Source organism: Aegilops tauschii, chromosome 7 (assembly GCF_002575655.3).
Source record: "Aegilops tauschii subsp. strangulata cultivar AL8/78 chromosome 7, Aet v6.0, whole genome shotgun sequence".
Taxonomy (NCBI): Eukaryota; Viridiplantae; Streptophyta; class Magnoliopsida; order Poales; family Poaceae; genus Aegilops; species Aegilops tauschii.
The window spans coordinates 67285128-67298307 of NC_053041.3; the positions used below are offsets into that span (position 1 = coordinate 67285128).

At 51.8% G+C, this 13180-nt stretch overlaps 1 long non-coding RNA gene across 1 annotated transcript; it reads right to left on the minus strand.

The window, feature by feature from the left end:
• Positions 1-111: 111 nt before the first annotated feature.
• Positions 112-1127, minus strand: LOC141026564 (uncharacterized). The gene is made up of 2 exons (XR_012188836.1): positions 647-1127; positions 112-559 (listed from the first exon to the last, which is right to left on the minus strand). It is a non-coding gene; the product is annotated as an uncharacterized lncRNA (long non-coding RNA).
• Positions 1128-13180: the final 12053 nt, after the last annotated feature.

Consider the following 13180-nt stretch of genomic DNA (forward strand, 5'->3'; position numbering starts at 1 on the left):
GGCAATAGAAATTTCTATGCTAATTACTTGTAAATTGTAATGACAAGTGTTACTAAATTGTTTAGTTTTCAGTTCTTTGATGTCTCTGCACGTTGAGTCTAGTTGTTCCTGTACAAAAACATCTCATATAAATCAGTTTTCAGTTCTCCGCTGTTGCCTGTTCAGGCTAAAAACTGCTAAGTATTGGCTTTTTTCACTTTGGTCGTTTGTAGCCGTTGGATGAAGAAGGAACGCTGGATGAGTAGCCGCATGTTACCCGGTGACTGCCAAGAGGCATGTCACCTGATCCCAGTCCGGTGCATCCGTGCATGCATACGCAGCTGCACATCCATCCTTGACTTCGCTGCCCGTCTCTGTACCGCACGCGGCGACGACGTACAAAAAAGTCCTCCAGCCGATGTATCGACCGCCGGCCGCCTCGTATCCCATCCTCTGCGCTTTGTGCTTTCGCTCGCAGGAAGCGCATCGCCTGAAACCCACGACCGAGCAAGCATCCATCCACCGGGCGATCTGACCTCGTATCGCGACGTTTCTTCTTCTCCCTAGCTTCCACGGCGACCTGGCATTCAACAGGGTAAGGACAAGTCATTAGCACGTCAAGTTCACATTGTAGAGTAGACTACCACGGCGCCTAGAGGAAGCATACGAGGTGGAAATGTCCCTGCGCCGTGATTGGAGAGCCGATCCCTGCGCCAGCGAGGGATCGATGACGGGGCATGCAGCGAGCGACCCAGGCCAGGCCAGGGGGCGATCACCTGCTCACATATCCATCTACCGGTCCCGCCCGCGCGCGGCCTTTGTCCTCGCCGCGACGGTGACGCGCGCGCCGATCGGCATGAACGCAGCGCGCGAGGGGCATGGATGGATCGTCGCGGTGGATGGCGTTGGCGCCGCGGAAAAGATCGCCCCGCCGGGTATCGACGTCCGAGAAGGACCGGCAGCTAGCCATACAGAGCGAGCGCGAGAGAGAGCGACGTACGGCGCCGGTCGCTGTCTTATCGGCACGGATGAGGGCGGGCCGATCACGTGGAGGTGGGGCTCGCGCGCCACCTCCGTCCCCGGCCGGTCGTTGTCGGCATGGATGAGGCGATCGGATCCGCTGCATGCCGTGTGCGTGGCTGAGCTAGCTGGTCAATTAATCGATCGACAGATCAGCAGCTGTCCGGGTGGAAAGGAGTCTAGCTAGCTACTTCTCAACCTCTGTAGATGAAAACGGGGTATCAAAACGGCACCATCCGCAGAGTGGGCATTCTGTGGCAGAAATAATAGCTAAGCATAGCTGGGGCCTGGCTGCATGCACCTGTATGTGTCGATCCATCAGTGATCAGTGGACGTCACTGCATATGGCGACGCGCACGCAGACTAGTCGACGTGCGCCCTCCACCATGCATGCGTTCTTGCAGTACATGTTGTACGTCTGGCGATCGACGCCGCGGCCTGCAGCGGAGGGAAAACCAACGGACGGACAGACGTACATGTGGCAGTATCGAACTATCGATCAATCTCATCAATCTCGACCCGTCATGATCCGTTGTCTGTCATCGACCCAACGTACGTACGTGTCGTCCCGTTTCGCTTTCATGTTTAACTGCTATAGTACGTACGTGTGACCAGCACCACCTGTGTTAATTTCCCTCTGGGCTTTGTTTGGTTGCAAGGGTAGGATAACCCAGGGTGAAAGGCCCCTACGGGGCATTTTCACCAGCACAGGTGATCCTCATCTCCGACGGGGATTTCACTCCCTTTCCCTGTGGCAGTTTGGTAACCAGGGGAAGGGCGCTCCAGCGTACAGTCATAATTTAGTATGAAAGATATGATTCTGTGGCTAGGAAAATATCTCTCGCTGCAATCAAGTTGTGACCATTACATACAAGAACATCATGTGACCATCTTCATGTGCTAGAATAAGAACAGCAATACACAAATGTCAGAATTTAGTATGAAATATATATGATTTTGCAGCTGAAAAAGATCTCTCGTGTAGAAACAGAAACACTAGGCATGTATCTAGTTCAGCACAAAAACACTAGGCATGCAGCCAATTTAAAAAGCAGGAACTTGGCAAGAATGTGGCAAAGTAAATAAATAAGAAAGTTTGCTTTCAAGATCTGGTAAATAAAAGTGTTGTGTACCTCCTATAACATATGAGATCTGATGTCAACTACGAACAGATACATAGTTATGAAATTGAACCAACTGACCCACTGGTCTGGTGCATGAAAGTGCAAAGTTTTATCAAATATATGAGCAACTATATGCATCATCAAGCTTCAGACTACTTTTCACAATTCGTATGGGAAAACATAGTATGCTACATAGAAACAACTCGTAGGGCAGGCGGGCAGCACACAAGAAAATACAACTCATAGGCACACAAGAAAATACAAACGACATCAGGGACGGTGAAGGCATAAATAAACTGAAGAAAAATACGTCCGTGGAACCGACGCCGTCGCCGTCGCCGGAGGGGATCGGAGCTTCGAGGGGGAGGGTAGATCCGGGGAAGGAGAACAGTGACGGCCGCGGTCCGTCGCCGTCGCTGGAGGGTGGAGTTGGATCGTGAGCACCAGAGGGAGGGGGTCGGGAGCGTCACTTCTGTCGCCGAGTGGAGCTAGGAGGCGGCCGGGGGCGCTGGAGTTTGCTCGTCTCGGTCGAGCCGTGGATATCCTCCCCGACCTCTTGGGTCGTGCCTTTCCTTCCCGTGGAAAGGACGGGGGTCGGGCAGGGTTACCCCTCGACGGACGCGGACCAAATGACGCGATCGATATCCCTGGGCCAGATCGGCCCGTGGTTGTCCGACCCGGGAAAATAGCGGGGATCCCTTGAAACCAAATGAGGCCTGGAAAGTAGTACTCCCTCCGTTTCGAATTACTTGTCGCACGTATGGATGTACCTAAATGTATTTTAGTTCTAGATACATCCATTTCAGCGACGAGTAATTTGGAATGGAGGGAGTATTTTTTAGGAATCACAGGAGGAAAGTTCTCCCACCTGCATATATTTCCCTTTATATTAGTGTACAGAGGTGCTATTATTTTAGCAGGCGACTTCGGAAGCATCATATTGTCAACTATCGAAGAATGTCATTCTTCACTAAGTGATCAAACACAACACGTTTAGCCATTTTCTATACGCTAATACAAGTCAGATCTCGTCAGTGTCAGCTGTTATCCACTGTCATCAAGGATAATATGCGATCGAATGACGTAGAAGCTCCATGCAGAAAGAAAAAGGAAAAGGAGTGACCTCTTGTAGAAGCCACATCTGTTTCTCGCTGCCCCGATCTTATCTGGACATTACTTCATCCGTAACGAAATATAAGATCTTCTATATCAATACTTTAATGATATGAGCGATCTTATACTCCCTCCTTATTAAAATCTAAGACGTTTTTAGACCAGCTTAGCCCACAAAGATGTTTTATATTTTGATACAAAGGTAGTATTTCTTTACAGAGGGAGTACATTTTTCGTAAAAGGAGTCTGATCTAGTTAGGGCAAGTACAGTGTTTGATAAGATAATCTTATGTAATTTAAGATGACAATAAAAGTATGTCTACAATGGGTTATTTCTTAGTCTTATCTTCAATAACTAGCTATTACTAAAAACATGGTGAAACATATTGTGCTAAGAGATCATCTCTTAAATAAGAGAAGATTCTTATAATTTCTCTCTCTTCAACTTCAACGTTTATCCTACGTGACACTTCTAAAATAGCACAATTGTACATGCCCTTAGAGCATCCGTAGTGTGTTAGAGGCAGGCCTGCCTCTAAGCTGGGCCCCATGGTCCGCCTCTAACCAGGGCGACTTGTGTGAGATCTCACCGAGATCGTTTTTTTTTTTGAAAAAGTAAATACATGTTCAAACTCATATGTACAACCTTAAAAAGGTTGAACTCCTAATTCAACTTACATTAATGGAAACCAAAAAAAAAGACAAAATCAGATGTAAATAGTGTCAAACTACTATTCACCCAAAGATGTCACAATTCACATTCAAATTTGTCGCCCAAAGAGCCGAAATGTGTTGAATGCTTGCTGCCTCTATAGTTGAGCCCGCCCCCTATTATTAGAAAAAATATTGTTTGACCATTCATACGGTGGTGCAGAAGCTAAAAACGCAATCTTACAGTGGGCCTGGACTATTTTTTAATGATTAGAAAAGGATAGAGGCAACCTCCATGCTTAGAGGCGACGCTAATCATTTTTGACGTGAAGACAGCTTGTGCAGTGTTTAGAGGCGGCAGCTAAGGCCTTAGAGGCAGGCGCATATTTCTCACAGATGCCCTTTGCAAACTAGGTTATGTTGGCCCTTGAATCAAAATGAAATAACTATGACCGGTCCAGATTGGTCTGGAAGCGTCGCAAAAGCAACCCGATCCAACTCAACCAACTACTCCCTTCGTAAAAAAAAATATAAGAATTTTATAGCGATCTAAATGCTCTTATATTTCTCCATGGAGAGACTACTAGTAATTCACATCACGCTGAGGATAACACTTTCAGAAAATCAAGGTAGGAAGCCAGCAGAGATAGGTACTACAGCAAGCAAGGAAACGCTTTACCCTTTTCCCTTTCTGCTTTCCAAGCGAGCTAGGTGCATGCATACACAGCTGCACATGCATGCTTGACTTGGCTGCCCGTCTCCGTACCGCACGCGGCGACGCCCACAAAATCCTCCGGCGGATCAGTCGACCGCCGGCCGCCTCGTATCCCATCCTCTGCACGCGCTTTGCGCTTTCGCTCGCAGGAAGCGCATCGCCTGAGGCCCACGATCGAGCAAGCATCCATCCACCGGGCGATTCTGACCTCGGAATCACTTCTCATCAGGCAGGCACTTTTGGAATTGAATGGCACGGAGAATTGGGCATCTGCGGCTGATGGAATGGCATGGAGAATTGGGCATCTGCGGCTGCTTTTGAGCTTTGGTTGATGAACGGATGATAAACCGCACGACGAAAGGGAGGCGCAACCTCTAGATCAGTACTGCAGCGTGGAACCGCCAGCAGCAGAGTAACTCGTCGCGACGTTTGTTCTTCTCCCTGCAGGTCACCAGCCTAGCTTCCATGGCGACCTGGCATTCAACAAAAGGTAAGAATCACGGCAAGTTCACATTGTAGAGTAGGGTACCAGGGCGCCTAGAGATGGAAATGCCCCTGGGGTCGCAAAAGATGTGGGTAAAAATGGTTGCAAGAATCCCATACAAGTCTACAACATTTTGCACTTCTACGATGGGCATATTCTATTTCTACATGATGGAAATTTTCGGTTACAAATTCAGTCTGTGGATCTCAATATTAAAAGGACGAATAATTTGTAATGGTGCTGCTAACTGAACATGAGATGAGATATAAAAGGATAAAATGCCGCGGCGAACCTTTTCAGCTCCATCCAACGCCCTTTCTGCCCAATGCCGACCAGTTGCTTAAGGGTTAATTATCCTTTTGCCCTCAGTGGTGTCCATCTGCTCAGTTTTGCCCTCAGATGCGAATTGTGCTCAGTTTTGCCCCTAGTCCGTGCGCACCGACTCGTTCCGTGAACTCTGCCGTCTCCGTCAGGTCAACCTTTTGACTCGGCCCTTACAGGTGGGACCAGGCGGCAGAGACGGCCAATTTTATTCAGACCGTTGCACGCGTGGCTTGTGGGACCCAGGAGAGAGCCGTTGAGCAGAGAGCCGTTGCGGGTGTGCTATATAAGCGGGCGACAGCGGCGGTGACCACGGCGACAGAGAGCACGGCGGTGACCACGGCGAGAGAGAGAGTGCACGGCGGTGGGAAGCTAGCTGTGGAGGGCGCCGCGGCGTTGAGATCCCCTTCGGCTCCGAGCTCCATGTCTTCCTCAAGCTCCCGCGCCACCTCGCGGATGCAGAGCCGGGCGCGTGTGGACATGCCTGTCTTCGTCTGTCCGCGGTGCCGGGCGGGCGTTGATCGGAGGGTTTCTCACACACCGAGGAACCAGAATCGTCCGTTCTACGTGTGCAGCGAGAATGGGGTAAGAATCGGGGCAATTGCACCATTTTTGTGGTCGGGATCTTTGAGCAATGGGTTGATCTGTTTGGTGTTCATGCAGGTGACATGGTTCTTTCTTTGGGTCGATGATCTGGCCAAGACTCTGATGAATGAACTGCAAGAAGAGCATGAAGAATGGTTGCGCATGTTGCCACGAACGGCAGTGGCCGCACCACGAGCTCCGGAAGAACAGATGGAGGGCGAAGCACGCACTGACAGAGAGCTAGCTGTTGAGCTTAGGATGTTGAAGAAGAAGGTTAGGAAGCTTGAAGATCAAGCACTACCAATACCCATTTGCAAATACTTTTGGGCATCTGTAGGTATGGTAATCGCACTGGTTGTAATGTTGAAAATGTATGGAAAGACATGAACTATGGAGGAATTTGTAATCTTGAAATTGTATGAGAAATTCACCTAGTTCAAATGTTGGTCAAAGTTGTTTAAATGTTGAAAAAAAGAGAAGAAGTGACCAACATTTAAATATGTTGAAAGAAAGGAGAAGAAATGAGGAATTCAGAAACTTTTGATCAATGAAATGCAGCTCTCTGCTCTGCCTTTCTATCAAAAAAAGGTTGCTCTTGGGCCAAATTCAAAGCGTAGAGCCAAGTGCAGGCTAGACTAATGGGCCAACTGCATCCAATTAGGCCCATTCGGGGGTTCTCTTGCGTATTTTTCTGTTTTCTGTTCTGATTTAATTTAGGCAGTAAATCATAATGCTAAAACTTTTTGTGGAAGCTAATTGAATTATTCCAGAGCCAAACAATTAAGGTTAGAATTTTTTTGGAGCTGTTAATTAATCCAATTCAAATACACCGTGATTTAAATCAAAGAACAAAATGCCATGGAAAATGTGCCTCAGCTCTAGTAGAGGTTTACACCTGGTGCCAAAATAAATGAACATTTTTTAAGGGCATTACCTTGAGAAAAAAATAATTTGTCTGAAAAAATGAAGGGTGGAAAATGCACAAAAAATTGTGCGGCTGGGGCTCGAACCCAGGACCGCGTGGGTTTGTGGTGTTTAGGGCCGCGCCGGTAACCGCTAGGACAGATGGCAAGACTTTGACATGGATAGGGAAGGAAGGTATACATAGTGAGACTGTGAAATTTGTCAAAAAAAAAGTGAGACCGTGAATGTTTGCACACGCGTGAGAGTGGTTTTCCTTTGTTTTGCACTGAAATTTTGGAGGGTTGGAAGGTTGAAAACGTATGTTTGCACTGCCACATGATTTTGGTTAGAGTGGCACTTGGTTTAGGGTTAGAGTGGCACTTGGTTTAGGATTAAAGGGAATAAATTTGCATGTTAGTTCATGACTTATTTTGTTTTGATTGAAACAGAGGGCTTCTCAACCCCTCCGATTTTCATTAATAAAAACCACAAGTTCTCGAACTTCATGACTCGGTTTAGGGAAGAAATGATATGTTTGGGCACGGACATTTTTTAACACACATAATAAACCCTAATAACTTAGATAAGTTGCAACATACCGTACCATTATAATAATAAGTTCACGGACAGTTCACGGACACATGACGAAACATGACACGACACGACATAGAAAAGCAACAAAATAAAAAACGAAACATGACGAGCTTGACTCCGGGCTTGGACATCTTCATCTTGACCTCCTTCTTCCACCTTGGCCGCGCGCGCCCCTTCAACACCGTCTTCGTCTTCACACCTCCTCCTCCTCCTCGTAGGAAAGAGAGTGCACCTGGCCTGGAGCGGGGAAGATGCGCTCGTAGTTGGTGTAGATGTTGTAGACGGTGAAGAAGATGGCCTCGCAGCCGCACCAAAAGACTTGGCCGAGGAGCTCGCGTGCGTCAAGCGGGTTGGTGAAGGTGACCATGAGCAGTAGGAGGATGTCACCGCGGTCACGAACCTCGTTGAGGGTGAACATCCTCGGCGAGCCCCGTGGGAGGTGGGCATAGCCGGCTCTGAGGAAGGCACGGGTGAGTTCGACGGAACCCCTCCACCTTGAAATAGCCCACACACGGAGCTCCCTCTCCACGAGCACGCCCGGTGGGTAGCGCAGCTCCGGCACGACAGGCGGACGGTTGAAGGTCGGCCCGTTGAACTGCATCTTCACTTGGTCTCGTTTGGGGAGGGCTCAGTCGCTTGGGTGTTTGAAGTTGGAGAGAATGGATCGGATCTGGCTTGTGGGTGGGAGAGGAAGAGAGGCACCCCATTTATAGGCCTGTGGGTGGGAGAGGAAGAGAGAAAGGATGAGAACGGTGCGTGTGTGAATCCGGACGCGTGTGTGTATCCGTTACGTTTTGCACTCTTAAATTTTTACACGAAAACGATGCATGGGGCGCATGCATGCATCTGAATCACTGCATAGCTCTTTGACCGGGCGGTGCATCTGAATCGCTGCCCTGAACCACTGCCCTGAACCACTTAGCTTGCCTAGCGCGCCTCGCTCGCCTCGCTCGCATGCATGCACGTCGCCGCCTCCCGCGCATGCAAACCCACGTCGCCGCCTCCCATGCATGCAAGGCCTGGAAAGGCTGAGACGGGCTATTTACTGCGGTCTCAGGCCCAGACAACGAGACGGCCCAACGGTCCATCCAGCGCGCCCGGTATTTGTTTAAAAAAACAATATCCCTGCCAATTAGACTGCATCTCGCGGATCGCCCCCTCCTCCCCGCAGATTCCTTCTAGAAGGGTTAGATCGACGGCCCTTGATCGCCGCTAGGGTTAGATGAACGGTCCTTGTTCAGAGCTAGGGTTAGCAGGGTTTGGGAGGAGTTTGGAGCAGTCAAACATAGCTTTGACTAGATTTCAAATGAGCATAATAAATTAAATAAAAATCAGAAAAAATAAAAAACCCGCGCAAGTTCACATTGTAGAGTAGGGTACCAGGGCGCCTAGAGATGGAAATGCCCCTGGGGTCGCAAAAGATGTGGGTAAAAATGGTTGCAAGAATCCCTTTCTGCCCAATGCCGACCAGTTGCTTAAACCAGAGGCAACGGGACGATGCATGTGTGCGTCTTTGTCACACACACACGCACACACACAAAGGGCCAATCGTGTGACCAACAAGCCCTCGACGTGGCACATTGATGCAAGAGAGGAAGAAAGAAAAGAGGAAGCTTCTGCTCTACCTAATCGATCTGGCCCTTCTAGACGCCGGCCAGCTCTGCACTGAATTCTATACAGCACCAGCATCCTTCTCCTCCACTGAGAGGCCTCCAGCTACGTACTTAAGCCCCCAAAAGAGGAGAAGGCATTCCTATTAGCGCACGCGCTGCTCGCGCATTAGATTAGGACAACAGAGACAGTACGCAGCCAGAGTGCTTGGCTGGGTACCTTTGCCTCCAATAGCATGCACCCAAAGAGGAGAAAGAATCGTTGGGACTTCGCTTTGACAAAACGCACCTGGGATCGGAACTTGGAAGGGCGCGCGCCCACGCGAGATCTTGTGCAATATGTTCCGATGCCGATCTTGTTCCACGGCACGCCTGTCCGCCCTGTCCTACTTGACATGCTGCGATTTGCGGAACCATTCCTTAGAGCATCTCCAGCCGCGCCCCCAGAACGGCCTCCCCAGGCGTTTTTTTTTCCGCCGGCGCCGAAAAAACGGCCCAGCCGCGCCCCCAGGAGCACGTTTTTCGCCGGTTTGGGCCGAAATCAGCGCCGGCGGACCCGGGCCGAACCCGACGCGCCGGGTGGCACTCGGGGGCGCCGGGGCAAGCGTTGTGGCGCGAACCAGTCGCGGGCCCGCCGAGTCAGCGAGACGGCTGCTTCGTCGACATCATCGCCTCGGTTCCCGCGTGAATCAAATGCGAAGGCTGCCGCGCCGGTCAGCCTCCATTGATGCCTGACGGGCGGCGCAGTGAAGACGCCGCCGACGCGCGTCCCCTCGCACGCGCCACGCGTCCGCCCGCATGCCGCCCACCACCACCACCCCCGCTTCGGCTATAAAAGGCGCCCCTCCCCGCCGGTGAGCACCACACCCTCCCCCTCTCCCTCCCGCGAAAGCCTTCTTCCCGCCGAGGAGCTCTCCCCCCACTGCCTTCCACCGCCGACGAGCGAAATGGACGAGAGATACCCAGGCCACGGCGCAGCGGCGAACGGCTTCGGCCGCTGACACCTCCAGGAGCCGGAGGCGCGCCTTCTGTACGAGGCCGAGTACCCGGCGCCGCCCGACATGCGCGTGCTGGGGGCGTGGAGGCTGAGCGCCGGCGGCGTCCCGGTGCCGCCCGTCCCCGAAGGAGCCGCACGGCGGGCGGAGATCGCCCGCATCCGCTCGTCGCTGACGGAGGAGCAGCGGAACGAGCCGAGGTACGCGCCCGACAGCAAAACGCTGTGGACGATGTACTTCGAGCGCCGCCGCGAGGAGCAGATCGCCTCCGTCAACGGCGTCGTCCCCCGCGGCCGCCACAACTCCGAAGGACGGCGCGAGTGGTGGGGCGTCCCCGGCCCGGCCGCACACTCGACGCCGTCCTCGACCACATCGAGACCGGCAATGTGCCGCGGCTGGAGTACCCGGCGCGCCCCTCCTTCTCTCGCCGCCGCGGTAGTTCCTGGATACCGCGGCGAATGGAGTCGGGGTCGTCCTCCTAGTCGGGCTCCGGCTCGCCGGCCATCCGCCCCGTCAAGCCCGAGCCGGGCAATGTGCCGCGGCTGGAGTACCCGGCGCGCCCCTCCTTCTCTCGCCGCCGCGGTAGTTCCTGGATACCGCGGCGAATGGAGTCGGGGTCGTCCTCCTCGTCGGGCTCTGGCTGACCGGCCATCCGCCCCGTCAAGCCCGAGCCGGAGGAGACACCGCTCAGGCGTCGCGCGCGGAGCGGCGCCCTCGTCATCAACGAGCCGTCGCCTGCGACGGCACCGACGAGGCGCTCCCTTCGCCTTGTCCGGGCGAAGCCCGAGCCGGACACGCCCCCCGTGAAGCCGGAGCACATCGGCATGGTGGCACCCGACGACGAGTCCGCCCTCAAATGGGCGAGGGAGGACTACGTCCGCAAGCAGGTGCGCCGCCAGCGTCGGGCTTACCTGGAGACCCAGGCCCGCAGCCGCGCCGAGGAGGTCGGCGTTATCGTCATCGACAGTGACAACGAGGTCGAGGCCGGGCCGTCATGCGCTGTCGGCGACCCGGGCGAGGGGTGCAACAGGGACGCCGCGGGTGAGGCGCGCAACGACGGCGGCGGCGACTACACCCGCTTCTACAGGCTTCTCGACATGTAGAAGGCGGCGATGGCGACGGTGGCGGCACTAGCTAGGCATTTTAAGTTCGTTTTTAAGTTAGTTCACGCATGTTTTACGCTTTTGTACAAATTTGGACGAAAATGGCCGTGTTCATGCAAAAGTCGCCGAGTTTGAAAAAAAAAAAAGACGAACTTCGCCGAACCCGCGGCGACCGTGGGCGTGTGACTGGGAGCGAACCGAACCCCAGGGGCCGAACTGGCGCCGGCTCGCCCTCAGGCCGCTTTTTTTCGGCGCCCTGAGAGGCCGAATGGGGGGCCGAACGGCTGGAGATGCTCTCGGTTCGGGACTTCGTGGCCTTTGGGTTAACAAGTATCAGCAAATTGTGGGAGTCTGCTCTGATGATGGGCTGCTTGCTTGGACCTTGCAGAAGCTTCTTTGATCTTTAATGCCTGCATCAACAAGGAGGAAAGTTAATTTGAGCATTCTGTGGTGATATCAGACTGAATTCTTAATGGCGGGGTGAAGTTTCTTGGGTCAGGTGTTACATGAACAAGGGCATGTGAAATACAAGTGACGGCCATTTTCGTAACGTTTACAGATATCAAACATTACAATTCACCAGAATAATAATACAAATTTCTCTTGCCGCGGTTCAACCGAACAAAGCTTGAAAATAAATAAATAAATAAATAAACATTTTCCCTTGACAAAATTTCATGAAAGGCTAACTTATCATCTTACCTCCAGCGAATATATAAACTCCAGGTCTCTCTTGCAAAATAAGGGACACCACCTCTATATGCAAAAATAAAGAATGCTAGTCAGAGTAGGTGGCGTACAAAAGAAACGGGGAGCGTGGCAGGCGAAGTAGATGTGGGTCCCAGTGTCCGAGACACCACAAAGAGTGCACAATTGACCGTCAGGCCCGTGCTGCTTGACAACCTCCGTCCCTGATGGGAGGCAATCACGCAGAACCTACCACACAAAGATCTCGATCTTCAAAGGAAGAGGTGCTTTCCACAAGGCGTTGTCCACGTGAGAGTCGGTGCACGATATAAAGCGTGATGTGCCGAGACGACATACAAGATCCCCCGATGGGGCCAAACGCCAAGATATGACCCCCATATAGTCTTTTTATGAGACGCATCGGCGGAAGGGCTGCCCGAAGGTTAGCCCAAGCAATGGTTTCCTCGGGGCTGATATGTTCATCGAAACGGAACCTTCCAATTCCCATTGTGGACGACTGAGGCAACCAACAACATCATATCCGAGCAGACATCAAGAAAGTCCGGTCACTCGACGCAAAGTGGGGATCTGCACAACCAAAGGTCAAGCCAGAAGAGGGTCACATCTCCATTGCATATGGAAGTGGAAAGCCCAAGTCGAATCTCATGCTTGACCGATCTTCCCCGCCCTCAGGACCAAGAAGAGGGCCGCTTGTGGGGGCGAAAGAATGCAAGCGATTGGCGCTATCGGACGCCCGCTTCGGCCAGAATCCGCTGGCACCTACATCCCGTGTCATGACAGCGGCGACGAACGTGCACGAGAGAGGTAGGGAGAAGGGAAGTGATGCACATAACGGACAAACCGGTGAGAGCGCGAACGAGCACGCAATTGGATCCAGATCCAACGGGTGGGATTAACCGGCTCCAATAACCATCTCAAGGCTGAAAGGAGGAGAGAGAACATGAGAGGTCAAATTGGCCCCCCTCAACAACAAAATGTTCTCAAGAAGCTCTGAAGAAAAATAATTTATCACCATTTCCTGAGCTCTTTGATTTGTTGCGATTTTCCTTTCCAGATAAGTGTCTTGCTACGTGACTAAGACTTCATTAAGTCTCAATCGATGCTATATCCGTTAGATCTTACATTGAGATCCGTGCAAAATTTTCATTTTAGTTTTTCTTTTTCTCTCTAGCATGTTATGTCACTTGACTGAGACTTACTTGGTTAAATGTCAGTCGACTGAGACCTAGTCACACCCTTTCAGATAACAAAAGGATCTCCAAGTTGCCAGCATAC